We start from the raw sequence: 4,158 nt of genomic DNA, 5'->3' as shown, positions 1-4,158 counted from the left end.
TGACTCCAAGATCCCTCTCTGCCTCTGTGCTGCCGAGAGGGTCAGCCCCTAACCTATAACCATAATGCTCGTTCCCTCTCCCCAGGTGCAGCACCCTGCACTTGTCCTTGTTGAACCGCATCCTGTTTCGATCTGCCCACTTCTCTAACCTATCCAGGTCTGCCTGGATGCAGTCCCTACCTGCCAGTGTATTCACTTTACCCCACAGCTTGGTGTCATCAGCGACCTTGAACAGGGTGCTCTCCACACCCAGCTGCAGCCCTGTACCCCACTGAGAGCAGATATATTTTTCCATGGCAAAAACTGAAAACCTGGATTTCTGATCATGATATTAGGATCCAAATAAAACTTCTCATCTACCAAGTTGCTGTCATCCCTACCCTGTTCCATGGGTGCAGAACTTGGACAAAACTGGAAACAACTAAAAGCTTTGGAACATTTCTATAAGCAATGTCTTTGGAAAGTCCTCCAAATCAACTGAAAGGACAGAAGAATGAATACTAACCAGCACCAGCACTGAAGTGATGTTTGTACAGCACCACCTCTGTTGAACAGGACATTTCATAAGGACACCTGACAACCAGCTCCCAAAATGGGTCTTACACACCCAACTCACCAATGGTCACTGCTCTAGAGGTGGGCAAAAGAAGAGATTAAAAGGATGCCTTAAAAAGCCAATCTGGAGAAATGCAATATTAACAACACCTGGGAGTGTTGAGCACTGAATCGTCCCCAAAGGCATCATGATGTACACCAAGGCATTGATTATTTCAAGCAAAATTTCCTCCCCATGGAAGCAGATAGACAAGAAACAAAAGAAAATAGCCGTGGCCCGACATAATCAGAATCTACTCCTTCCTCCTGGAACTATGCGCTATGTCTGCAGTAAGACTCATAGGAAATTAAAGGTTTCAAAAGGACCTCAGATCAGATTTAAGCAGGACCCTTCCCCAACTCCCTCATCCCAGCTGTAGTGCATAGTTCCATGAAACCAAGAGCACAATGCTTTTCCTTGGTTTTCACAGAATCATGGAAATTAAGATAGAGTCCAAACACCTGCTCTGGGGAAGAATTGGCTTACTGCTGTCATTTTAGTATTATCCTGTAATTGCTATATGGAAGAGAATCCTGCACTGTGTTTTAATTTTTTTTTCTTTTTTTCCCCTCCCCCTACACCTCAGTGTTTTGTGAGACTTCATGCTTTCCCCACCCCCCCAAATCTTCTCTGGCTCAACCAATAGGTAACTTCTTGCCTTGTGGTTTCACGAAACATGATCTGATGATTCTTCTTGTGGTTTGGCTTCCAATTTAAAAGCTATACTGTTCAAAACTGGGTTACATCTGATGATCTGGTAAAAGACTATACTCAGCTCTTTGATCCTAAACCTGGTGTAGAGAATGAGACCTTTTGTACTGTGCTCTTCATCTTAGCTTCCTGAAGTGACAATGAGCCTCACATTAACCCATTAGATAGGTCCAACTTAGGAGGCTGTTGCTACAGCTTTTTAGATCATTACAGTTCTGCAGCATATTTTGTCATTCCTTGCAGGCTCACAGGATACACATGCTGCAAACTGAGCACCTTGAAAGAAACTGACCCTCAAAGGCAAATCAATAATCTGGTATGTGTGATTGCAAAAAGATGATTGCTGCAAAAGAACACCTCTTAAAAACTGGTTTTCAGCTATTAGACCCCTGTTACTTCAATAGTTAGAACTCAATTCTGAACTAACATAACCTAGAACAATTTAGGAAGATGATAACCAGCGAACCATCTCCAACCCCACCAAGAAGAAAAGTTAAGGGAAAACATTTTCAGAGAGAAGTAGCCAAATCAGAAGTAGCTCATGTTCATCTGCTGCTACAACTGGAAGGCACTGAGGTGGCAAAGGGCACTGTTTCCTAGGCGCTCTGAACATTCAGAAGTGCAGAAGGGAGAGGAAGGCCCCAAGTGCCCTTTAACATACACAGCTGCTATAAATATCTTCCAAGTACAGAGACTTTGTTTAGCAATCCTCCATGAGAGGCATCTGTTCTAACCCTCTCATTACTGGGATGTTTTAAACTAAGTTTAGTAAGTTTCAGGTTAACATGGTATTGACACCCAAAATGCAACCTAGGGGGCAGGCAATTACATTAATTAATATACCTGCTTCAAACTAAAAGGATCTTTTACACAAGCCATTTAGACGTTATCTATGAAACGCACACAAGTAAGAGGCAGACCATTACAGTCATCTTCAGAGCATATTTTTTGCAGACTACAAGGTTTATCCAGTGTCATGGCAGACTGTATGGCAGGGCAAGTCCTCCTTAGGAACAGTGTCCAGGAATTGTGCCATCCCAGGAGACAGCCTGGGTAAGGCAGCAGGAACTGCCTAGGGTGGCAATAAGGCTAGGCCCCAGACCCTTGCAAAGGCAGTAACAAAACTTACTTCTTACTGTAATAGTTCTTATAGAAAAGGTTTGCATACATAAAGTGGTGTTTTTACTGCACAAGCCTCATCAAGATGCCACAGACTGCGTGCAGCAGCTCACTTGCTCTGAGCTAGCTCAAGTGCTGCTTCAGGCACAAACTACAGTGTTTAGCCAATAGCTACTGCAAATTCCTTAGCAGCTGAGAGGGTTAACACAGGACTCTGCCCCTTCTGCTTAATGGAGCAAGAAAAGCAACAGCCATTTTGGTAGCCATTAGAGCAGCATCAGCATGTTTCTATTCCTCCCCATTTCTATTGCAGCAAAGAAAAATCAACTTCAACATAAGACAGGCACTCCAATTGTGGAGGGCTGATCCAGGGCATGTGAGTGCAGTATGCAAGTAAATACAGGGGTGGGCAGTTATTTTGGCTGGAGGGCCATTTTCAGAATTTTGCTGAGCTGTTGCAGGCTGGAGGGAGTGGGGCAATTGATCCTTTCCAGCTTGAGGCCTGTCCACCCTGCACCCACCACAGGGAACCCTGGATGGAGTGGGCAGGGTCTCCATGGAGATCGGCTAGGACCGCTGTAGGCAGGGCATGCTGGGCCAAGCAGATGAGACAGGGCTGCAGGCAGGGAGTGGTGTCTGAGGCAGGATGGATGGGCAGGGCAAGGATTGTGATATGGTGACAGCGCAGGGCACAGCTGCAATCTGCTCCGCATACGTTCCTGTGATGTGCGTTGGTTCCGAGGGCAGGGGCATGCCAGGAATGGATTGTAGCTGTGCCACAGGCCCAGATCCCAGCCCCATGCTGTCACCGCTTCCTGATCCTGGCCCCAGCCACCCATCCCACTCCTGGACACCACTACATGCCCACCCTCCACCCCATCCCATCCACCCAGCTTGCAGGGGTCCTGAGCTGGTTTCCAGGGAAATACCACTTGCCCAGTCCAGGAACCCCAGCAATGAGTACAGGGTAGGTGAGCCAAGATAGCAGGACCATGTCCAGCAGTGGCAGAGACCCTAGTGGCAGCAGCCAGAAGGAGCTGTCACTGGAGGCTTCCAGGAAGTGGAGTCTGGCCGCTGCGCCTGCCCCCACCCCACCAGGTGCCCAGTGGTGGCAGGACTGAGCACATGCACCACGGCTCAACCTGCCCCTCACACCCAGGCCATTATTTCGTCCACCCTGGTTCCAAGTGGTTATAAACTCTGATGGGCAATTGAGTAGAGACTGTCCTCCCATTTTTGGTTCTCTGTCAAAAGGTACATTTGTTCTTGGACACTTATTTATAAACTACTCAACTGCCCATCAAGAATGACATGGAGGGGCAGGGGGGAACGGGGGGCTGGGCTGCCCCCCTCTGTCTGCTTCATCACTGCCGCCTGCAGGGACAGGGGGCCAGAGCCAGCAGTACTGGGCTTGCTGCTGGGGGGGGGATGAAGCCAGCACTGCTGGCCCATCTGCTCCGCTGTTGCTGCCACAGCCTGCCGGGGTGGGGGGCGCAACAGGGACAGAGGCCTGGGGCCAGGCTCACTCCCCTTACCCTTGCTGCTGCTGCTTTGAAGCTGGAGCCACTTCTCCCACCCTCACCCAGGGGTCCGGCAGGAACAGAGCCCAGCACCCAGCCTTATGGGCCCTCCACAATTTGGGCCCGACTCCATTCTCCCCCCATGGTTTGTGTTCAGGGCTACTCCCCATCCCCCACAATTGCCTCCTCCACGGAGCGCGGGGGGGGGGGGGG

At 49.2% G+C, this 4,158-nt stretch overlaps 1 protein-coding gene across 1 annotated transcript in view; it reads right to left on the bottom strand.

Annotated features, from left to right (window-relative positions):
- ADIPOR2 (adiponectin receptor 2) overlaps positions 1 to 4,158 on the bottom strand; it is a 92,568-nt gene that overhangs the window by 29,326 nt on the left and 59,084 nt on the right. The gene's annotated exons all lie outside the window — the stretch shown is intronic.

This window comes from Gavialis gangeticus, unplaced genomic scaffold, assembly GCF_001723915.1.
Source record: "Gavialis gangeticus isolate Ggan-Ray unplaced genomic scaffold, GavGan_comp1, whole genome shotgun sequence".
NCBI classification, from domain to species: domain Eukaryota; kingdom Metazoa; phylum Chordata; order Crocodylia; family Gavialidae; genus Gavialis; species Gavialis gangeticus.
The sequence above is the reverse complement of the archived record's forward strand: the minus strand, read 5'-3'. Positions and strand labels throughout refer to the sequence as shown.